This window comes from Cebus imitator, unplaced genomic scaffold (genome assembly GCF_001604975.1).
Source record: "Cebus imitator isolate Cc_AM_T3 unplaced genomic scaffold, Cebus_imitator-1.0 Scaffold400, whole genome shotgun sequence".
Classification (NCBI taxonomy): domain Eukaryota; kingdom Metazoa; phylum Chordata; class Mammalia; order Primates; family Cebidae; genus Cebus; species Cebus imitator.
Genome location: NW_016107715.1, coordinates 799,470 through 825,286, shown reverse-complemented (window position 1 = coordinate 825,286; position 25,817 = coordinate 799,470). Strand labels below are relative to the sequence as shown.

The following is a 25,817-nucleotide window of genomic DNA, read 5'->3' as shown; positions in this document are numbered from 1 at the left end:
TTGCCTATATTCAGGTAATACAAAGTAAAGGCAGAGATTTGTGAATAATTTTGAAATTTGATTAATTTCTAAACCATACTACTTATATATTTATACTAAACCAGTGATATTATTAGCACTCTCTCTATTCATGTATAACTAAGAAACTCAACTGGGGACTGTATCTTATTGATAGGAAGAATGGATTAACTGTCAATTTCTGCATTCAGAAAAATACCATAAACAGTTTTAAAATTTTAAAAAATCAATTAGTAAGTACAAAAACTCTTCCTATGGCAAAAAAGTATGGAAAAATGGTCCTGTGAAACTTAATTTGTGCATACATATGTCCCAGCCTTTCATTAATTTATTTGGTCCGTCATTTTATCTTCAAATCCTTATTGAGAATCTACTTAGTCTCAGTCTTAGCCTCACCTGAGCAATGGTGACAGGTTAGACATGCATGTGACACAGCTATGCCTCCAAAGAACTTAGAGCCTCATGGAGGAGACTGAAATGCTCAAACACCACAAAAGCTCTCATTTCAATAGCAATCTGAGTCAACGGGAAGGAGCTGGGATGAGGTGTGCTTTGAAAAAGGTTTAGAGAAGAGGAAATGTTTGAGGTACATCTTAAATGATGAAACAAAGGTGTGAAAGTACATTCTTGCATGGGGGATATGGTTTATGCTAAGGCATACATTTTGAAATAGCATAAAACAGCATGAAAACCATACATAATTAGCAACAGCCAACATTTTTGAGTACCTATTTATGTGCCAAGCATACTAATAAGCATTCATTTAATACAACAATATTGTGAAGTAAATACTTTTATTCTCATGATATTTTTTATTAAGAAACAAAGGCTTAGGAGGACTATATAACTGTGCAATTCACACAGAATTTAGACTTGAGTTCAAGTAATCTGATTTCATAACTTTTACTCTTAATAAATCAACTAATATACCAGACTTTCTTAAGGCTAATGAAAGTAGAGTGACAAAAGAATATAAACATAGCCAGAAATAATATAATAGTCTGCTGAGCATCATGTACTTGTTCTTAATGCATAAGTAGCCACTGACAAATTTTTAAAACAAGGTGTTACATATGTTACAGAAATTATACTATTCTAATAGAGAGTAGATATGACTAAGGGCACCAGCGGAGATAACATATGAGAGATACCTAATGTCAAGAGATATTCAGGAGGTAAAGTCAAGAAAACTTAGTACCTGATTAGATATGGATGGTTAGAGAGAATATTGAAACATCTCCCGGGCTTTGCTTGGGAACTGACAGATAATAGCCAAGATCAGAAGGAAGGTCTGTATTGGAATGAGAAGTCATTTATGTATGCAGCATTAAATAAGGCACAGTTACAAATAAAGTCACTATGGAAGAACATGAGAATTTTAGAAAGAGGGAAGGGAGGTGGTATAAACAGAACCCTAAAAATACCAAGTTTATGGGGTTGCTGAGGGAGGAGGAAAAGCAGCAACCCAGAGAGGGAGAGCAAATAAGAGAAAGTAAGGCTACCATAATTGAGGGATAAGACAGGTTTTAAGAGGAGGATTCCACAGTCAAATGCTGCTAACAATAAGAGAAGCAAATATAAAAATGTGTGTATTATGTTTGCTAATGAAAATTCTAGCTTATTTCCTTAGAACCTTTGGAATGGCTAGGAAGGAGATTATAACAGGTTGAAGAAGGAGTGGCACTTGAAGAAGTAAAAACAATGAATGTAATTATTCTTTTAAGAAATGTGGCTGTCAAGGATAGGAGACAGTGTAATAGTCAAATGAGGATGGAGTTGTCAAAAGGAGAGGGAAAAAGAGTAAATACAAGAAGAGACATTGAAGGTACAGGAGAGAGAGAAAACTAAATAAGCAAAGGCACTGAGTGAAATTCATGAGGGACACTTACCTCTGGCTGCTTCTGCCATGGGGAAAAGTCAGCTTTACTTAAGTAATAAATTGTATTATGGTTTACACTAGGGAGATAGACTCCAAAACTACCTACTATATCATTCATGGGTACCCTTGGAAGTGACTCGTTTTCTGTCATTTCACAAAAAGATCATAGATTGTCTGAAAACATAAAAAGAAAACACATTTTGTTACATTGTACCATTGAAAATCTTGCCTTCTATTAATTGTTTAAATAATTATCTGCACACTTTAAATATTTTTCCCTCACAACAAATTATTCATGCATTTTTGGTTTTCACAATATTCAACAAAGCCATTCTTCTCTTTGATTGTTCCAACCACCATTGATGTTGGCGTAATGGCAATGGCTTGACACAGACTCATGGAACCACGTGATCCCTGAGGGGTTACTTAACTAGTACATATTAAACCATCTGGAATTCTGAAGTTTATTTCCAAGAATATTGATTTTGCTATTTTTTAAAGCAGGCTGTGAAATAACTGCATTAAAGTTCATATTTGGAAATATTTTATTTTACAGATAGAATAAAACATACAGCAAAAATAAGTGAAATATAATGACCTTTCTCTTTTTAAATCAATCATAAAAATTAAAGGATTATTAAAAAATTGAAAATGAGATAAAGATTTCCATATATTAAAGAATGTAAAAATACTGCTTACTGGAATAAATGACATTTTAGAGTTGTCTTTACATCAAGACTTCTCTAGAATGAATTAAAAATAAAGATACCTTACATCGATATGGTATCAGATACAGCTTTTTATTAATATTGAACAATTTTCTGAAATCTATTAATAATATTTATGTCTTGAAAAATATTCAAACACCAGGATAAAACTACCAAAATTTCCAAGAGACTGGTTTCATCAATGATACAATGGGCATTTTATATATTAATTTGTCAGTAGCCATGTATTGCTCTCATTGAAAGAAGCTGTGTTAGACCTATTGACAATTTTAAGAGATTCTAAAAAATACTTTTTCTCTTTTTACTAAAAGGGTCCTAGACTAAAAGAATGGCCTTTTCTAAGGACAGTTGTTTTAGCTTAATTAAAAGAAATAGAGAAAAATGTGAAAGCATTCTTGGAGCACAGATGACTATAAAAATGCAATAAAGCCTCAACCAAAGCACGGATAATTAACCAGGATATTTCTGTGTAAAATTTTAATGATTAAAGGTTGATATAATGTTTTTGCTAATTGTTCGAAATAACCAATTAATTTCTAGGAGGTTAACTGAGATTCAATTAGCATACGTTTTAGTTTTAGAGGCAAATATAAAACACTGGAATAGTGATTACACTCAATTTATTGAATTTTGATTCTTATTACATTTTAAAAATTTACATTATCCAAGCTTACTTCTACCTCAGGACTTCACATTTACTGTTCCCTCTGCCCAAAATGTTCCCTCCAGGCATCTACATGGTTCCCTCGCTCACTTAATTCAGAATTTGCTCACATGTCACCTTATCAGAAATACTTTCCTAAATGAAAATGTACCTTCCTACCACCACATCTCTGACTATTCTCTTGCCATGTTATAATTTGTTTATGGTCTGTGTGCTACACAAGGATGTTAGCTTCATCAGAATAGGGACTCAGTTTTGTTCACTTCTGTATCTTCGGCTCATACAACAGTACTTGGTAGGAGGAAGAAAGTCAGTAAATAGCTACTCCATGAATAAATCTTATATTTACAGTCCAAAGATGAAAAGATGATTTATTTGATATTAAATCAGAGGAGTCAAGATCACTGAATTTTACTTTGCAAGATATCCACATCGTCCTGCCTATTTATTTACAATATAAGTTCACAACACCAGAACCAATTTCAGTCTAACTACTTCTCATAGTATTTAAAACAGGCTATAGAAATCTGGGAGACACTAGCTGGCAGATCCCAAAATATTCTTTTATACCTTTCTCATGCTCTACCAACAGGAAATAAAGGAAAAGAAAACAAGCAGGCAATCAACAAAAAGAAAACAAAACCTGAGCCTAGAGGAAGTAGTAATATCTGTCTTTAAAAGATTTTCATTTTCTTTGATTATTTTGATCTTTATAGCTGAAAGAACGAAGGATGTGTACAAAATGTTAAATCTGAACTCTTTTTTTTTCTTCATTAAGTATAACTTCCATGGCAGCCATGTGGCCAGATTTATTGTTGTGGCAGAAAAAAAAAATGGGCTTTGGTAAACTAGCCTCACTAAGATTGAAAGGGTCAAGGTGGACAGGAGAGGAAGAGGAGACCCAATTTACAAGATGAGAAAAGAATTTTTAGCCTCAGCACACTGAACTGTTATCCTAAGAGCAGCATATGGGCCTAGGTGCTGGTGTTGTAAGCCCAGGAGGAAATTTAGGTATGGAGGATACCAACCTGTACCAACTCTAATCCCAGTGGTGCCCACAGGCGGAGAGGCCTGCACAGTAATCACCTTTCATGCTGGTTACCATTATAGCCACAAACGGTTTTCTCAAAAGTGAAATAATCTGATCACAACTTAAGTAATTATCCGATGGAAACGCCAAGAAAAGCTCAGAAGACTATACCAGCCCTCTACATGTTAATTATGCAATTTGCTGGCGCAAAAGAAAAGTTCATATTGTCTATAAAAGATAAGGTGGCAAAAATAAAACTTCATTTGGAAGTAACAATGAAGAGTAATGGGTATAGGTAAGTAAAACTGAAGTTCAAACTAAGTTATTAAGTGTTACAGTCATCTATAAGCCTAATTAGAACAAACATGGATCATTTCTGACAGACTCTACATTGACCAAACTATTATAATCCAGTCGGAAAACCAAAATCCATATCATTTAATTTTAATATCTACTTCTATCCTAAAAGCTCTTTCAACATAACTGTTTCCCCCTCTGCCTCCACAGAGTTCTGACCTTATCTGTGACTCTGATGCTTCCTCCAGAGGGCAGTTGACAATAGAGCACAGCCATTTTTAAAGCTTATGCTCTGAATATCATCATCTTTACACACAATTACAGGAAAAAGAAGCTCTTTGAGCTGCAGCTATTCAATAAAACAATTATTCACTGGCTACCTGCTATGTATACTGTACTAGTTGCTCCCAGGGACTCAGTGGTAAATAAGACTAAATTTTTACCCAACATTGACTTTACCATACAGTAGAAGGAAAATGACAGATACATGACTGACAGCCATAAACCTAGAAAAAGATAAGATATATACCGTAAGGGAAGGGAAGTCAAAGGCTCTGAGAGTCCAGTGGAAAACAATACTGTGTGCGTTTGTGGGCACTGACATGGAGACAGGTTATGAGAAATGGAGAGTAACAATGGATATTATGGGCAGAAAGAACAGTATGAGCCAAAGTAAGGCATAAAAAAAATACATAGGAATAAAAAGAAGCTTCATTTATTAGATCATAGTAGGGAATGAATTGGGAGGTAATACTGTAGTTGGCCATGGATGCTAAGACGCTACAGTTGAGCTCAATCAGCAAAAGGGGTATAAGAAAGAATATGAACTAGGTAAGATGTTACTGTATTTAACCCTCTGGGATGATGAAGTGAGGAGACAGAGTGGCTCACCAAGATGCAGTGACTATAGTCCACGTAAGCTGTGATAAATATCTGGAATGAAAATGATAATCAACATGGGCAAGAGCAATAAAATTAACATAAGAGTCTAAAACTAAAAAACTGAGTTTGCAAAGGACTGGCTGCAGGGACATTGGAGAAGAACATTTTAACATCTCTGAGATAGTGAACTTCAGTGACATGAGGGAGCATGGGCCAACCCAGTAAGTGCTTCATGTATTTTCTGTCATTCACTTCTCACTATAACAAATGAATAAACAATTCTCACATTTTATATGTGACGAAACTGAGGATTTGAGAAGATGGTAAGTTTGAACTGTAGTAAGTGACAAAGCTGGAATCCAGATTGAAAATGTCTTGATTTTATTATAGCCTTTAGAAGAACGAAGGTGGTAGTAATAATAATGATTACGAATATATATTTTTCACTCCAAGTTTGTTCCCAGATATACAAATTAAATGACATCAAATTATCATATGCATGTGTGTTTAATCTATTAACACCTTATTTAATTTTCCTGCTTTCTATAATACCTAGCTAATTGGCAATGTTACAGTATAAGTAAAATTTTGATACATCAGGTACCAAAACAAATTAAAGGAAAATTAAACCAGAGGAGAAATTTAACCAAAAATGTGAAATATAACTGTGCTTAAGGTCCAGTTTAGAGGACAATCTAGGAAAAAGTAACAAATAAAACGTGCAGGTTACATTTCACACTCTAGTGTTTTCTACACAGATGAAGATAATGAATTATCTAACTACATGTTTAATTGGCATATTTTCTAGATTTTCTCCCTAAAATGACAGAATTAGAGAGACAAACACTTACTTTAATGTTACCTAGGGATTGAATCTCAATAAAATTTAGTATGACTTTCAGGTTACTGTTTCTATAAGAAAATGAAAAAAATCTGCCCTTGTTTTATCACTTCCAAATGCCTTCCAAAGGTGTATCACCAGGGCTGTAAACTAGTCAAACACCATCACATTATAGCACATCATAAATTTTTACCTGAACACATGAATACATTTTACATTATTGACCTTTATGGACTGAATTAATTTGGGACACACATACAATATAATATTAGACCCTGAACAGATATTTAGAAAGCTTTGCTTCTGACCTCTAAAAAATGCTACTAAAATGAAATAGACTTCCTCTTATTTGTTTCTGGCTTCAATTTACATTTACTTAGCTTCTTTTGGTCATGATTTATTAGAAGTATTTATTAAAAGTAGACGGAACTCTTAAAGGCTCTGGTGGTAATTGTGAACTGAGCACTTACTGGAAGCCATTATCTGTCCCCAAGTGCATCATTTAATAGGCACAGCGGGTGACATGGTGTAGGAAGAATACAGATTTGGGAGCCTATTGATATGGACCCACCTAGTGTCTCTAATCCTCCATTGACCCTACAGGATACCTCTGAAGAACACCTGAGTGGCAGAGCTGGGGTGGGCAGGAGAGATGCTGGGAAGATACCTGGCCACACACGTGGCATATTGCATGCACTCTGGAAATGGAGTTGGTATTTCTGGTAGGCTTCCTCAAAGAGCCAAACACTGAGTGTAACTGAATTAGAGACAAGGAGATAAAACATGAATACAAAAGAGAGAGGGAGAAAAGTATGTGAGAGAGGGTCAGAAGAGAGAGAGATAATTTTTCATATATGAAAAGCTCCAGGAAATTCAAGAGATATTAATATGTACACTACTACCAGGAACAGTAGCTCATGCCTATAATCCCAGCACTTTGGAGGTCAAGGTGGACAGATCACTTGAGCCCAGGAGTTTGAGGACAGCCTGGGCAACATGGTGAAACCCTATTTCTACAAATAACACAAAAATTAGACAGTTATGTTGGCATGTGGTTTTAGTCCCAGCTACTCAGAAGGCTGAGGTGGGAGGACTGCTTGAGCCCAAGAGGTTGAAGCTGCCGCAAGCCATAAATAGAGCTATTGCACTCCAGCCTGTGTGACAGTGGTAACCTGTCTCTAATAATAAGAATTAATAATAAGGCCTGTAATCCCAGCACTGTGGGAGGCCGAGGCGGGTGGATCACAAGGTCAAGAGATCAAGACCATCCTGGTCAGCATGGTGAAGCCCCGTCTCTACAAAAAGAAAAAATTAGCTGGGCATGGCGGCGCATGCCTGTAATCCCAGCAACTCAGGAGGCTGGGGCAGGAGAATTGCCTGAACCCGGGAGGCGGAGGTTGCGGTGAGCCGAGATCGCGCCATTGCACTCCAGCCTGGGTAACGAGAGCGAAACTCCGTCTCAAAAAAAAAAGAATTAATAATAATATGTACAATATTATTTAAAAGTTTGGAACACACTGATGCAGTTGGTTTTCCATCAAATCCACACCCCCAGGCCTATATGTACTGTTTCTGGAGATTATATATATATATATATATATATATATATATATATATTTTAATACTTCCCAGCATTTTTTTTCATTTTTGCAAAAATCGGCAGGAGGGAGGTAGGTGCATCTTTTCTTCCATCTGTATTTCTCTCCTGCTTCACCTTGTGGGTGAGTAAATGCTCTGCTGATGTTTGGTGAAATTCTCGGGCCAGACACCATCTCCTCCTCATCTTGTATGTCCAGAGCGTAGAAGTGCTTTCAGTGCTTCAAGTAGAAGTGCTTCTAGTATAGCTAACTTACTAAAAGGGGACATTTTTTGACAAGCCAATTTACTTCTCAGAAGCAAACAGGACCTGGAACAGTGGCTCACGCCTGTAACTCCAACACTTGGGGAGGCCGAGGCAGGTGGATCACTTGAGGTCAGGAGTTTGAGACCAGGCTGGCCAACATGGCGAAACTCCATCTCTACTAAAAATACAAAAATTAGCGGGGTATGGTGGCAGTTGCCTGTAATCCTAGCTACTCAGGAGGCTGAGGCAGAAGAATCACTTGAACCCAGGAGGCAGAGATTGCAGTGAGCCAATATCATGCCACCACGCTGAAGCCTGGGTGACAAAAGTGAGACTCAGACACAAAAACAAACAAAAAAGTGAACAGGCAGATACCTAGATAATCGCTGTTCTAATATGATGAATGTGAGAGTGTTACAGATGAAACAGAGTGGATAACAGAACCAAATGGATGGACCACATGCTAAAATGGTCCTCCTCAACAGGCTCTTGATGATGCCGCTGGACAAGATTTAGAGAAATCTGTCAAGTCCTGAATTGGCTGCCTCATTAAAATAACATGTTGCAACTTACAAGTCCAGGGAAAATGTATTCTTGGTGTGTCTATAACAGAAGAAAACAGAAACACTGTGGAGGTAACAGAAATACTCCAGTGGGCTCATTGGAATATAACTGTTATTATTGCCATGACCAGCCTCATTGAGCCATCCAACCTTTGATTATAATACCCTTTTGATTATAATGCCCTTCTGATTATAATTTTGCTTCCCACATATCACTGATACAATTTGCTTTCCACACAGTCTATCTATAAGGAAAAATGTACCGATCACATGGAATCTGTTCACAGCATCAGCGAATTCTAACAGAAATTCAAAAGAATAGCTTCTCTTTGTGATTGAATTTCTAGTCATTAAACAGAAAGGAACTAATTGTGTAGTCATTAATTATTAGTTGTGTAATAAATTGTGTAGTTATATCCTGTATGGTAACTCTTCTTTTAAAACAATAGACATTCTAGTAATTTATGTACATATATATCTTTAGGTTATATATATGAACATATATAATAAAACACCCATGTGTCCATATATGTGCTTATAAAGAAGATGTATGCAAAATCTTGTCCTTTGTATAAGAATAACTAAGAAAAATGAGATCACCTGTCTTAGCATTTGGTGTCCTCAGAGCCATTCCCACCATCACAGTTGCTTACCCAGGACTGGTCTCAATTAAATCGTCTGGCACCACACCCCCTGTTTTCAATAACTTCTCAGTACTGACTTCAACTGCTTCCACATAACTGACTCATTTCCTACTCAATATGGCTCTGATTTTGATGGCGGCCCAATATGGCTGTGATTCTGATCCACACAGTCTGACCTGAAGTCCATCAGCCTAGAATCTCATCCAAGCTCTACTACTAAAGAGAGAACTATTTGCATAGCTCTAAAAACAGTACTTTCTGCTTTAATGACCTCTATCCTGCATTCCTCTGTAACTCCATGTTATCCTGTCCCTTAAATGTACATATGAATTTGGGCAACTTATTTTCCACATACATACTCTCTCCCTCAAATTCCTCATCTGTAAAGCAAGTTTCAAAAATTAAAAAGACAATGTTAGAGGCTGGGCACCGTGGCTCATGGCTGTAATCTCAGCATTTGGGAGACTGAGGCCGGCGAATCACCTGAAGTTAGAAGTTTGAGAAAAGCATGGTCAACATGGAGAAACCCCGTCTCTACTAAAAACACAAAAATTAGCCAGGAGTGGTGGTGGGCACCTGTAATCCCAACTGCTCGGGTGGCTGAGGCGGAAGAATCGCTTGAACCCAGGAGGCGGAGGTGGCAGTGAGCTGAGATCATGCCATTGCACTTCAGCCTGGGCAACACAGCAAGACTCAGTCTCACAAAAAACAAAACAAAACAAAACAAAAAAAAAAAACGATAATGTTAGGAAGGAAGGACAGTTCTATACATAGTATGTGAAAATATTTAAATTCCTTTCTTCCCAGGAGTGGATACTTTTATCAGTTTCATATCTCTCTAATACACTCTTTAAACTGCAGAAAGAACACTTTCACACTATCTCTCCAAGTCAACAGATAAATCTGATACGTCTTTGTTTAGGAGGTTAGCCTTGTCAGGCCAATAATCTTTGTCATTCTCACTCTTCAAACACAATTGCACTGACATATGAGGCAGCTGACTACATTTTGGAGAGGTTAAATGAAATTATGAAAGCAGAAGCTTTGATCTTCTGGCCTGCAGTGTGCCTGATGAATACAACTGATAGTGCTCTGCTTCAATATGTGTGGTCTTTTTTCCGAAGAAATCAGTTATTTAAACATGTCTTTGTTAAGGATGTTGAACCTCCAGAAGAGCTATATTAAAAAATGTGTTTTGTGCTGCATTAAATGAATTTCTGAGCGTAAAAAATGTCTTCTCATGTAAAAATTTGTCATAACGTCATATGAGGTAAGACAATGGGCTCTGGTTTAATATAATTTTTTCTCCATATTTACTCTCCTACAAACTTAAAAAATACAATTTTTAAACTGTTACAGTTTTTTGAGTAAATGTAACCTTTAAAGAACATAGTTGCATGTTTATACACATTGGTGCTATTATGGAACCATCTGAAAAACTATATAGATTTTTTTAATTCCATAATTACAACTTTACAAGCTTATAGCTCCTTAGGAACCATTACAGACTGCCAAGTAAATAATACACACATTGAAGAGCCCCTCCAACAATCATCACGTATGCAAAAAAAAGAATCTCTAAATCACAGGCTTGTTTTATGTGATGAGGTCCTAGGGGCACAGGGTTTCTTATTTTAGGGAACATGATGAACTACAGAGATTCCATAAAGCCCTGACACTGTATGTAAAAATGTGATAGGCATTTTTCTGGACAGAGGCTTCATAGCTTTCTCAGACTGTTAAAGTACTTCATTATGCTTCCCTATCAAAATAAATAAAAGATTAAGAATATTATACTTCAACTAGGAGGAATAAAAATATTAGAAAAAAAGAATACACAATTAAGATTTGATTATTATAGTCAGAAAAGGAAAATTAGCAACCCCAGTGTGTCTTGTTTAATGTTGTTTGTTGTTTGTATGCTTTTGGTACCAGAAATCAGTCAGAAAGCTATTTTATTGTCTATGTGATGAAATTGATTTAATTTGGGGAGGAAGGTATTAAAAGACACAAGCAATTCTCAAACTTGAGTAGGCTCAACCACCTGGGGTTTTGTTATAGTATAGAGGCCGGCTCCAGCTCCCAAAGATTTTGTAGGGCTGTGGTGGAGCCCCAAATCTGAATGTTTAACAAGCACTTGGGGCATTACAAATATAGGTAGTCAACATGACCCCTAGTGAGAAACACTTCATTCCTTCCAATCCATTAAGAATTTATCTTTAAATGGTTTGCTGTAATTTGTAAACTAGATATCCCTGAGGCAAGATTCTGTTTATTAGCATTTTTTCCAAAAAGCAACAACTAAAGCTCTTACCAACTTTATGATATAGAGTAAATCCAAAAAAAGAGAAACACTTATATGCCAATGGTTACTTTTAATAATTTTCAGTACGTCAGATGATAATCGCAGAAGCCATTTTATTAGCTTCTGTTCACTAAAACAGGAATAAGTGAAAACCAAATAATCACAAACCTAGATTACAAATACTATGAAACTGAGGGTTAAATATAAAAACAATTTATTTTATATTCTGAGACTGCTTCTCAATTTAACAATAACATTTTAAACTTATCTATAATGTTGGAGTTATAGGATCAAAAAGCTGTCAGGAAAGTTACAAGACTTCTAGTTAATTCTCAAACATTGATTAGTTCTACATGTCTGGGAGGAAAAAAAGGAGGGGGTTTATTACAAGGTCTAAAGTAAATAGGCCATATAAATTTGACAGCTCATTATGATAAGTGAAAAAGTAAGAAATCCAAAGAAATAAAGGATATAGGCAACATCTTCACCATTGTTCCCAATTTGGTGTTTTTAAACTATAGATAATTTAAAACTATAAAATCTTGTAAGATATTGTGGGAGGGTACAGTGCTTTTAATTGTAAAACTTCAAAATGATATTACCCTGATAATTGCTATAACTGCATTTACACCCTGCAGGGTACAAGTAATAAGGCCAACCTAGTATTCCTCAAAACAGAGCCATCATTTTAATAGTTCTACCATACGTCTAAGCAATGCAATTAATTCTCTGGCATTTATGCAAGTTTTCTACGATGAATCCATGTGAACTCAGACATCGTGAGGCAATTTTTAGATGCGGGATACACAAATAGCCTTGTCACTCAGGAACTGCATCCTTAATGCAAAAGCACCAGCATATCTGTCTCATTTCCATTATCCCCAGACATGGCATGTGCAGCACATAAGGGTGGCTGACACAAAACTGTAGTAACAGTGGCTGGTCTATAATAGTCTGGCAACAAAGCTGGTTGGTGAATGTGGTGCTCTGACAAGTATGGAGACACTCAACCACAAAAGATCAGTGCTAGATAATATTCCTTTACACATGCCACTTCTGGGTCAATTTGCAATAATCAAATCTTCTTAAAATGACATTCATGAATCTTCTTAAAATGACAAGTTTAAGTTTTCGCTATTTAAATTAGTTTCCAGAATCAGTGGGAAATATGATGTCATGTTGGCAGTATTTTTTATGTGCCACCCAGGTTCTAAATGTCAGACTTAAAACATCCAAGAATATTTTTCACTGTTTGCCTCAGTCATATGTATTGCAACAGAAGGATAATAATATTTGTTCACAATATTTTAATTTATAAAAATTAGAGATGAGATCCTATGTGAAAATTTCATAAATTTGATAAATTTAAAACCCATGGCAATGAAGTGATTTCCAACAATGCAAATTTCATATATTAAATTTGTTTATGTAAAGGAATACATTTATACTATTCTCTTGTATACTATTTTATCATTATTCAAACTCATAGTTACCCAACTGACTTTGACATTAGGATATAATGATACTCTGGACACAGTAGAGGTCTGAACACTGCTTCAAAGACAGCGAAGAGAATGATTTTGTTTCAGTGATAAGGCCAGGAGAAAAAGAAGAGTCACTGGTGTCCTGTCTCAGCCAAGGAAAGACCCAGAAGATCAAAGCTCCTTTAGATCCACCTCAGTGTTCAGCATTCTTCTAGGAAAGACCTCAAGACTTAATTTAGTTAATAACCTTCTGATTCTGTCACAGAAAAGTTCAGTGAGGGCACGCATCCTCCAGACTACAGAGCTTCACCCTCCTGCTTGGGCCTTCAGCTCTTCTCAATTAAGATCAAGGCCCTTGCACGAGTTACATACGTGCTCTAAGGTATCAATATCCACATTACAGATGAGGTAATGTAAATGTCGATATTAATGAGTACTTTGCAAGGTTGCTTGGAAGATAAAATGCGATAATGTATGTGAAGCATTTGGTACAGCACCTGGCATATAAAAAGTACTTAAGTATAGCATTAAGTATTGTATTATTTAACTAATAATTAAAGCTGTTAATGTTTTAATACCCATAATAAGTTTGATTCATGGAAAATCTCCATTTCCAGCAAACAGTCAAACATTATTGTGGTGACATTTTTCCTCTACAGATAAGATAAAGCCAGACAACTTGGCATGTGGCATATGTTCTAAAATTGTATAAGCTACCAAAGGCAATGGAAAAGCAGATGAGAACATTTTAAAAATTAAAATGTCTTTTGATTGCTTTGCCTTATGTCCTGTGTTGAAGAGAGGAACTGTCAGAATTAGTATCTTTATAAATGATGGATTTTGTACAGCACAAAAAAGGCATGACAAAGTATATTTCAAATTTTGTTTTGAGAGCACCAATTCCCATATATCTTTGAAATTAAATTTCCCTCATGGTTCATCTTTATACCATTTACCTTGTTCTAAGAGGAAAATGTAAGTAAGAAAAGGAAGTTTATCAGGTGGGCACAGTGGCTCACACCTGTAATCCCAGCACTTTGGGAGGCAGAGGCAGGTGGATCACCTGAGGTCGGGAGTTCAAAACCAGCCTGACCAACATGGTGAAACTCCATCTCTACTACAAATACAAAAATTAGCCAGGCATGGTGGCATGCACCTAAAGTCTCAGCTATGCAGGAGGCTGAGGCAGGAGAATCACATGAACCTGGGTGGCAGAGGTTGCAGTGAGCTGAGTTAGCACCATTGCACTCCAGCTTGGGCAACAGGAGTGAAACTCCATCTCAAAAAAAAAAAAAAAAAAAAGGAAATTTCTCTTTTATCTTTTACAATTTCATTCAAATGTACACTGCAGATAAACATTAGAAATCACATAAACAAATTATTTTGCTAGTTTGATTTTTGTATACTGAATATTCTCCTTTTTGTCATTACTGCATGTATCCGAATGGCACTTGTATTTCTTTCTTCTGTTTTCATAAATACAATGAAAAGGCTAGTGTTTCTAACACAGTGTTTTGTTTCTGCTTATCTAATAATGCAACAACTAAGATTTCATTATAACATAATAAATGTTTGTAGAATGAATGAATGAAATGTCAGGTCTAATTCTCGGCTTTCTTTTTCATTAATATTAAATTTCCCATAGGTTTTCTCTGTCTACGTGGACCGCAGGCTGAAGAGACCACTGAATTTTTCTATTGTAGATTTGTGAATTATGTATAAAAAATGCATTGCACTTTACAGAACTTTGGCATTCAGTCACTTACACTGAGCAAGCTTCAGGTGAAAGAAGAAAAATGGTTTTACTTGGGTGTAATTACTAAATTTCTACTGTCATAATACAAGTCATTTTTTCCCCCAAGATAAATCTAAGCAATTATAGGAAACTGATCCAAAAAAAGATTCTTGCCCTTCAGATTAAAACATATAACTGGATGTCCACATGCTGTACTCTGTGATATACAGTATCAAGACATGATGGCAATAAATTAATCATACTGCTTATTTAGGAAACATCAATGATGATACTCAACATGATGACAATGATACACTAGTCTACCAAATGCTTGGGGATATCACACTAGCATTTCTAAAAGATGGTACAACATTTAGAAAAATTTAATTAATGCCACATAATAGCAAATATTTGCCTTATTCTTCTCTTGATTCCAATGACTTACATGGAGCACCACATCTACTCTGCACAACAAAATCTCTTTTAGGGTTTTCTGTAACAATATGTATGTATAGTAAAGTCCTGGAAAAGACAGTAAGAATTTGATTTCCACATATAAGTAAGATTATATGGTATCTATCTTTCTGTGCCTGACGTATTTCACTTAATATAATGTTCTCTACGTTCAACTATGTTGTCTCAAATGATAGAATTTCCTTTTTTTAAAAGGCTGAATAGTATTTTCCATTTTTTAATCCATTCATTGTCCATTGATGGGCACTTAGGTTAATTCCCCATTATGGCTCTTGTGAATAATGCTGCAATGAACATAGGAGTGCAGATATCTTTCCATCATGCTGATTTCATTTCCTTTGAATATATATTCAGCAGGGGGATTGCTGGATCATACAATAGTTAAAGGGTAAAATAAAATGAAGGGTGGGGAGATTGGGAAGATGTTAGCTGAAGGATGCAAAGTTTCAGTTGAACAGGAAGAAAAAATTCAATAGATCTATTGTATATTGAAGGTAAAATATTCAATAGTAATAAACTGTATACTTAAAGTTTGCTAAAAGAGATGTTAAGTGCTCATCACAAAAAAAAATAAGTTTGTGAAGTATCGCATATGTTAATTAACTTGATTTACCCATTCTACAATGTATACATATATCAAAAGATCATGTTGCAGCTTCAATAAGTGGTGTTGGGACTGCTGGATGTCCACATGCAGAAAAATGAAATTAGACCCTTATAGCATACCAATGGACAAAAGGCAACTCAAAATGAGTTAAAAACTTAAGTGTAAGGCCTGAAACTAAAACTTCTGGAAGAAAACATATGGTGAAAGCTTCATGACACTGCTCTGGGCAACACTTTTTTTGATATGACCCCAAAAGCATAGGCAACAAAAGTACAAACAGACAAACGGTTTAATGATTTAAAAAATCTCTGCACAGCAAAAAAGAAAAAAGAAAAAAAAATTCAACAGATTGAAGTGACAGTCTATGGAACAAGAGAAAATATTGGCAAGCCATACATCTGATAATCAATTAATGTCAAATAAATAAGATTCTCAAAGTACTCTATAGTAAGACTTAAAAATGGGCAAAAGTCTTGAACAAACATTTCTCAAATGACATACAAAGTATATGGCCAACAAGTATATATTTTTTTTAAAAAAGCTCAACGTCACTAATCATCAGAGAAATAAAAAAGATGAAAATAACAAGTCTTGGTGAGAATGTGGAGACAAGGAAATGTCTGCAAATTGTTGGTATTGCAAATTAGTAAGGCTATAATGAAAAACAGTATGAAAGTTCCTCAAAAAATTAAAAATAGCTGGGTGTGGTGGCTCATGCCTGTAATCCTAACACTTTGGGAGGCTGAGGTGGGAGGATCACCTGAGGTCAGGAGCTCAAGACCAGTCTGGCCAACATGGTGAAACCCTGTCTCTACTAAAAATGTAAAAATTATCCAGGTGTGGTGGCACATGCCGGTAATCCCAGCTACTCAAGAGGCTGAAGCAGGAAGATCACTTGAACCTTGGAGCCAGAAGTTGTAGCGAGCTGAAATTGTGCCATTAGGCAACAGAGCAAGACTGTGTCTCTCAAAAAAAAAAATAGAACCACCATATGATCCAGCAATCCCCCTACTGACTATATATCCAAAGGAAATGAAATCAGTATATTGAAGAGACATTTGCACTTCCATGTTCACTGCAGCACTATTCACAATAGCCATGATATGGAATCAACAAAGTGTCCATCAATGGATGATGACTGGATAAAGAAAATGTGGGCCAGGCACGGTGGCTCATGCCTGTAATCCCAGCACTTTGGGAGGCTGAGGTGGGTGGATCACGAGGTCAAGAGATGGAGACCATCCTGCCCAACAGGTGAAACCTGTATCTACTAAAAATACAAAACTTAGCTAGGCGTGGTGGTTTGTGCCTGTAGCCCCAGCTACTCAGGACACTGAGGCAGGAGAACCACTTGAAACTGGGAGGCAAAGGCTACAGTAAGCCAAGGTCACATCACTATACTCCAGCCTGGTGACAGTGAGACTCTGTAAAAAAAATTTTTTTTAATTAATTTTTTAAAAAATTGGTATCTATACACAATAGAGTACAATTCAGTCTTAGAAAGAAATCCTATCATTTACAATTACATAGATGTACCTGGAGAACATTATGTTAAGTGAAATAAGCCATACACAGAAAAAACAAATGCCACATGACCTCACTCATATATGGAATCTAAAAAGTTGAACTGAAAGAAATAGAGAGTAAATTGGTAGTTACTAGGGGCTCAGGAGATGTTGGTCTAAGACACAAAAGTTCATTAAGAGGAAAAACTTCAAGAAATCTATTGTACAACATGGTGAGTACAGTTAATAACAATCTATATTCTTGAAAATTGCTGAGACAATAGATTTTGTGTTCTCACCACAAAAAAATAAGCATGTGAAGTAATGCATATGTTAATTTACTCAGTTTAGCAATGGCATATTTCAAAATAAATTGTACATGATAAATAAATGCAATGTTTGTCAATTAAAAATACATTAAAATAAAATTACAAAATGAAGTTAAAAGTGGACTCCAGGAAAGGAGAGCTTCTACTAAATTAGCCTACTAAGCACAAAAAGATCATTTCCACAAGAACATAGATACAATATCCTTTGATTACTCATTGCCTCAATTCAAACTGCTTCTCTCTGTTGGTAACGTTGACTGGTAGAACCACCACTTACCCTTAGCTTGGGGGAAAAAAGACATTTCAGCAGCTTGTAGGTGTTATCAGCAGTTGTCTTCTGGTCTTTCCCAGTTAGGTGGGAAAGTGTGATTTAGTCCCTCCTATCCTGAGGTATCTCAGGTCAGCCCCCTGTATAACAGCTATTTTGGGTTCCTCCAATCATTGCTCTTTGAGCTCAGGAGAGTGTTCTGTAATGAGCACCAGGAGAGAAACTTGATGATATCCCAAAGGATTATCAATGCACATGCTCTACAGATAGAAACATTTAAAGAAAAACAGCAACTCAGCATGGGGCTCTCACTTACAATCCCAGAATTTTGGGAGGCTGAGGCAGGAGGACTGCTTGAGCCCAGGATTTGGAGACCAGCCTGGGTAACATAGTGGGACCCCATTTCTACAAAAAGTTTAAAGAAAAAGAAAAAAGAAAACAGCCTGAGTGACAGGTGAAACCATGTCTCAAAAAAAAATTTTTTAATAGTAAATAATAATAATGAAACATTCATCTAATCACTGAATAAACACTTATGAAAGCATTATTTTTAATATTTTAGATAAGGTTTGGGATACATATCTGCTTCCAAGCAGCTTTCAATCCAAGAAGTAATTTAAGACAGAAGTTAGAAGAATATGGTGATGCTACCCATATTCCCTTGTCTCCCCTTACCAGCTTCCTGCACACCAGCTACATGCACACTTGCAACCACCCCCAGCCTCTGTAGCTCCTTGTCCCAAAGCTGCCCTCAGACTGCCAAAACTGCTTTGCCTACACCCACAGAGATGAGAAAGTGCAGAAAGTTCATGTCACCTTCCTGATATCAGCCCATAGCTAATGACTAACAGGGGTAGGGAGGTACAAACACTCTATTCCCATGGCTTCCTAAGTGGGACTCTAAGGTGAGCCTCAGACTACCTGCAGAGAGCTACCCTGCAGGACTGAGTTACATTATACCCACCTCCTTCTGGGATTTTACAGGGTCTCTCACCATTGCTTGGCTTCCTGCCATTCCATATCTACTTACCAACTCTGGTATTGTCTTTTTCCTAGGAACACTTCCTAGTCTATCATTTTTACATGAATTATCTCAGGGTCAACTTCTGAAGGAAGATAGCTATTATTCGTATTAATTCTGTTATAACTAAGAGTGACTGAAAATAATACAAAGATGAGTGAGTCAGTTTCTCTAAAAACTTGTACAAAGTAGTAGAGGAGTTCAAAAAAGAAACTAATAGTATCAGGATCAGTGTAGGATTCCTAGAGCAAGTATAGCAAAGTTAAGGGAAATCAGGTTGCCAAAATCTCCAAAGGCCTTGAGTGTCAAGAAAATGGGCTTATAGCTTATTCAATAGAAAATGGGAAATTACTGAAAGGTTTTTAGTAGGGGGGACCATTTGTCATATGATTTTAAAAGTTCAGCTTAAATAATTTGGCAGAAATACTACTAAGTCCTAGAGCTTTTCTATTCTTTGCGGATGTACTAGTGGGACCTCTTCAAAACTGGCAGACATGCTGTGTTTTTCAGCTCTTTCTCTCCAAATCTGAATGCTGGTATGAAATATATTAAAGAAATAGGACCAATTACCCAGAATTCTGTCTATTTTAAAGTATGGGTACACTCTGAAAGTGAGCACGCACCCTCTGGCTCAGTCAAATCATCCCCAGTCATTAAATGGGCTGTGACAGTGTATTAGTCTGTTCTCACGCTGCCATAATGAACTGCCTGACATTGGGTAAATTGTAAAGAAAGGAGGTTTAATTGACTCACAGTTCTACAGGGCTGAGGAGACCTCAGTAAACTTACAATTGTGGTGGAAGAGGAAGCAAATATGTCCACATGGCAGCAGGAGAGAGAAATTCTAAGCAATGGGGGAAAAGTCCCTTATAAAACCATCAGTTCTTGTGAGAACTCACTCAGTATTAGGAGAACGGCATGAGGGTAACCATCTCCATGATCCCATTACCTCCTACTGGGTGTCTCCCATGACACATGGGAATTATGAGAACTACAATTAAGATGAGATTTGGGTCGGGACACAGCTAAATTATATCAGGTAGCATGCAAATATTCACACTTTAGAATCCTGCTATAGATGATCATGGTCTACAGATTCTTCATCCCTTCATCTTTGGTCTCTCATTAGTTGGTATGGCTATTTATCAATCCAAGCTCTAGGCTCCAGCACAGGCTTCTAAAGCATCTCTTGTCTTTCAGCCAAAAGGTAACAGTAAATTCATATGGTTTAATCACTATAGTGTCATACTCTTTGAGGAAGTATTTCCACTTTCATCTCTAACAGTGTCCACCTTTATGATGGCTATTTGATGAAGAATATCTTCAATTTAATTACTGGCTACAGATAGCATTCATTTCTCTAGGAGCTAGAATGTTGCTGCTTAATATATAAAAGTGCTCTTGTTTGAAATACTTGACATTTAAACCAGCAATTCTCACCCTGACTACACAGTGGATCCTAAGGAGAGGTTTAAAGACATAAGATTCTCAAGTTCCATCCCATCCCAATTACCCAGGCCATAATATTTTTTAAAGGTTCTTTAGGTAATTATAAACTGCATCCAGTATAAAGTCTCACCACTTCAGGCTTGTAAGTCTGGATTTGAGACACATCAATTTTAACATTAAAATGGGAAGTTTCAGGTAACATTTGGCCAACTGTTAAAAACAAAGATATATTTGTATCATTCTTATCTGTTTATGAGTTATTCTCACAAATGTAATCCTCATGAGACAAAGCTGGTATTATTTTAATCATTATTTAAAAAAGGAAACATATCCTTCAAACGTTATGTAATACACTCAAGTTCACACAATAATAAGCAGCAGAACCAAGACATCCATCTTCTATATCTTCTTTGTTTTTTCCCAAAGGTCTCAGAACACCAGTTTTCTAATTCCAAGCAGAAAGTTCCATCCATCAGGATAAAATGCCACTTGGTTTGATGAATCAAAATATAGCATCCTTCAGATCCCATTGCTGAAGAATACGATTATTTGTGTACATTACTTTTTTTCTGTTTGGCTGAAAGGTTTAGTATGAGCTAAGGAAAATGAAGCCATTACCACTATAAGAACTACTCCCTTTCCACCATCTTTCAGGATATTGGAGCTGCGTATATTCAGAATTACCCAAAGTCAGCTTGTGATAAAAATGGCCTCAAAAATGGCAAAATATGTTTCCTTTGGTACATCTTCATTAAAAATATACACTTCTTCACTATGGTGAATATGTATGTATTGATAGATGACACAGGCTGATTTAGTAAGAGATATAAGCACACTTGGAACTTATTAGCCTTTCAGCCAAGATATAAAATTCTGAAATAAAAATGTATTCCTAGTCAACAATTTTCCTCAGCTCCTAGCCATCTTACAAAGCAGGAACACGCCATAAGGACATGTTCATCCTTGTATCGCCATCTCTGGGCATTCACTGAATATTTTTTACTGAAAGAGACGCGCGTGTGTGTGTGCGTGTGTGTGTGTGTGTGTGTGTGTGTGTGTGGTGGGGGCAGCGGGTGGTAATAGAATGGAAATGCCTTTAAAAAAGATAATTCCAACACTACTCCTCATTAACGCCCTCATCAGGCAGCCTGGGTTTGAAGAATATTGAAATGACAGGAAGAAGAAGACCATGTGCAAATATTGCTTGCTACTTCTTTCTCTGAAGAATTTTACTATTCTCACATTCTCTATCAACCTAGTTTTACTTGATGCAATGTTGCTATAAAAATCATTTTTTCTTCCTATTAACATCCCACTTAGTTCATCACAACTGAGATAATATCACCTCTAAAATGCAAAGCATCGACCGCAAAGAATAAGAAGTCCAACCAACAGATGTTTACAAGTTAGACTAGCCAATTTCAAGAAACACCCACTGGGTAGAGATTTTAAATAAAACCATCCATAGCTATTTGCATCTCTCCTTTACTTGGCTCAATGTCCTGGTAAGATTAGAAGCAAGATTGGGGTTCACTTTGTAATAACTGAGGCAAAAGCACTACCTATATGGAGTGGCAGGAGGAGGGAAAATCCTTAGCCTATGAGGACTTGACTAAATAAGCAAGGAAAGCCATTCATTCAGGCCAGCTTCCCAACCTTTCCTACCACATCAAGGTGTACACACACCTAGAAATGACAGGGTTGAAAGCCTAATAACCCCTCAGCGTATACACACTGAGTGCTGCTCAAGTTTAACACTTTAATAGGGCAAAAATAATAGCTCCTGCATGGTTAGAAAAATAAGATGCATATAAAACATTCGTGTAAAAATGTAAGCTTCCGAAAGCATAGTTATAAAATTAGAATGGGTAGAATTCAAATAAAAGAGAGACTGGCATGAGTCAGAGAGACCTGGTAAAGTGTTCGCGTAAGAAAAATACAGAGTATTTAAAGAGGCTGGAAGAAAAAGAAGGGAAGTATTTTGTGTATATATTAGATGAATAATAGAAACCTGGATTTCCTACAACTTTTGTCCAGCTGGCATTTTCACTTGGAACGCTTTCTCATCACTGATCTTGGTCTCTTCTCTGTAACTACCAGAAGTATAAAGTATAGAGTCATCACTCAGTATCCATGGGAGATTAGTTCCAAGACCTGCTGTGTATACCAAAATCTATACACACTCATTCAAGTCCTACAGTCAGACCTATAAAACCCGCATATATAAAAGTCAGTCGTCCTTATCACATGGATTTCACATCCAGAAAATACTGTATTATCAGACCACATTTGGTTGAAAATATCTGCATATGAGTGGAACCACACAGTTCAAATTTCTGTTGTTCATGGGTCAACTGTATAATAAAAATCATAAAAATGAAGAAAACCCAAATTATGCAATTCACTTGAGATAACAGGATTTGGTGTAAGTATAAAAGGAAAACACATCACATAAGCAAAAATTGTTAAAACTCTACTTCTCATGTCACTTTTGTATTATTCTTTTTGATGACTGTACGTCTACTTATGAAATATTTGAAAGTTATTATCTTTTATGTATGTCAAAAGACTTGTGAGCTATTTGTATTCTATGCCTTTTTAAACTACTGCAGATGACTAAATTCTTCCTATTATTGAATTGTTCTATGTCATAGAAGATATCATATTTGATAGTATTTGTACTGTAATTCAGAAGCGTTGCAAGCTACCAGCAAATAGAGGTACATATATTGATTTACTGCAAGTGTATAAACCTATAATCAGAATATGCCACTTCAACATCTATTTCTCTCAAAAGTCTAAAATGATCCCTAAAAAACTCAAAAGATTTTTATTCACTTGGTATTTAAGGTTGTTTTCCAATTAACACATTAAAGCAGGTTTCTTCTCAGGTAATGTTACATTCTTTTGTTCAATATTCCCTCTGTCACTCAAACTAAGTCATCTTGTTTGGTTTTACTTGTTGAGATTTAGCCATAGGCCTGCATAGAATAGCAAATCTCCTCAAATTATTCTAAATTGGAAATAAATCGTGATAAAAAGTATATTTCTAATACTGACCATATAAATATGGTCACCATATGGTGATGCAGAAGGAACACAAAATTGCATCTCAGGGATTATCACATCTGTTAGCCATGTATAGCAATATTTAAATCAGATGATCTCTTTTCTCAATTATAGTATTAAAATTATGTGATGTTAGTATGTGATGAATAGATAAACTCTGCCATCAATTTGGATAGGTTACTTTTTCCAGACAATTCATAAAGAAGCACATATGTATCCATGTGGTATGATTAGGCTCTGCCTCCTCTTCCTCACAGGTCTGTCATGGTGGGAATTGAAGCCTAGATGTCCTGAAAGTTATTTCATCTGGTGAGAAAACACGTGCACATGTTAGCTACCAAGACATCATTAAGCGGGGTCAAGTAACAGAGATTTGGTGGAAACGAGCAGTTAAAGGGGATGTGAGCAAAAGAGGCAGGGAGTGGAAGGAAATAAACCTACAAAAGTGGGATTCAATATCTACATTCCAATACCTGAAAAATGTTAGTGAAAACAAGGTAAAACTAATTATTCTCTCATAATCTATGCTTAGCTAAACACTGATTTTTTCAAATGGCCTGTATGTCTGGTTCCCTCTGCCAGAATCACTTTCCTCCCAACTCTTATCTAACTCCTCTTTATCTTTAGGACACACTTTGGCTTCAGAGAATGATACTGCAAAGTATGGCACTTTGGTATCCTGATTGCTTTGAATTAAAGGAGAACCAAAGTTTCTCCGATCTTCTCCTGCCCTCCTGTCTCTCACCCGTCTTTCTCCCCGAAAAGGGCAGGGCAGAGGCCTTCTCAGAAGTTCTCTTACCTACCTGACAACAGAACCTCCAAAGGAGAACTTATCTGTCATTTTGTCATTAATCCTCTCCATGGGAATCTCATGAACCAGGGAAGACTGTATGACAGGAGCAGAGACCAAGGTCAAACTCATGCCTGGACTTTGTCACAGGCTATCACCTTATTCTTCTGAGGGTTGCTCCTAGACAACCTTTATTACTTGAGAGACTTTAGCTGCATCACAAGACAGCCTTTATTCACCCATACATTTTCCCCATCACCTTCCCATAACTTGCGTCACCACCATCCATCAGAAGCCCCAGGTCCCAGATGCCCATTCTTTCTGTAGCTCTGATGCTGTATAAGTTTCAACCATCTTACCCTTTCTCAAGTCTCATATTTCATGGTGATAAGGACAGGAAGCAGGGAAATACTGGGTAGAAGAGGGCAAGATCCCTGGTGAGGGCTCCACCCTCAAGCCTGGACCACAGCACTAAATAATATGCATTCCTGTTTTCCCAACCAAAAGCTGTCTTTTTGAAAACCACCCTGCCCCTCCATGCCCCCAACCCTGAACCCATAAAAACCCCAAGCTCCACTGGCAGAGGAGCAGAGTGGCTTGGCAGAGAAGGAGAGAAGGGAAGAAGCATCTCAACACTGAGAGAAGAGGCAACTGTACATTGGGGACTATGATTTGTCCGTGGCCAAACTCCAGGGGAAGATTACCTTCTCGCTCCATCCTCTTTCTAGCTCCCCATTCCATTGAAAGTCCCTGCCATTGTGCAATAAAACTCTCCACATACAACACCCTTCAATCCATTCATGTGACCTGATTCTTCCTGGATTCTGGACAAGAATTCAGGATGCACTGTGTGTGGGAACCCAAAAAGGCTGTCACAATGACTCTTCACTGAGTGTTTAACACTTAAGCTGTCTGCAGCAGCAAAGCTAAAAGAGCACTGTTTGTACCACACACCCTCTGGGGCCCCAGAGGTAGCGGGCAACCCCAAGACATTGTCTCAGGCCGGTACAAAGTTCATTCCTGCCAGTGCCCAAAGGCACTTGCCCCGGCTCCTGCACCTGCTCACCTGTGTACTCTCCAACCTACAGTGGGTTTCAGTGGCCAAGTAAATCAGCCACTCTGTTGCAAGTCCCACAAGGGGGTCAAGGGAACTCTCTCCTCTCAGTGGGGCTCCTGTATGTATATGCTCATAATTAAAAGGTTTTTTCCTCCTATTAAACTGTCTTCTGTCAGTTTATTTCATGGACTTAATTATCAAACTTTCAGAGGATAGACAGGAAGTTTTCCCTCCCCTATAAAACAAAATAAACATCAGTTTCTTCCAGAAGTTTTGTTCAACCACTCAAGTCAAGGTTGATTATCCAATCATTTTGTTATATCATCCTGTAACCA

At 36.8% G+C, this 25,817-nt stretch overlaps 1 protein-coding gene and 1 long non-coding RNA gene across 11 annotated transcripts in view; both read right to left on the bottom strand.

The window, feature by feature from the left end:
* Window positions 1-18,290, bottom strand: part of LOC108289356 — a 66,297-nt gene extending 48,007 nt beyond the window's left edge. Inside the window, exons 1-3 of the long non-coding RNA XR_001819118.2 lie at window positions 18,106-18,290; window positions 1,908-2,071; window positions 1,217-1,309 (exon numbers count right to left, since the gene is read on the bottom strand). This is a non-coding gene — a long non-coding RNA (uncharacterized LOC108289356). The remainder of the gene's footprint in view (window positions 1-1,216; window positions 1,310-1,907; window positions 2,072-18,105) is intronic.
* Window positions 1-25,817, bottom strand: part of NKAIN2 (sodium/potassium transporting ATPase interacting 2) — a 1,029,496-nt gene that overhangs the window by 963,241 nt on the left and 40,438 nt on the right. The window lies entirely within an intron of this gene.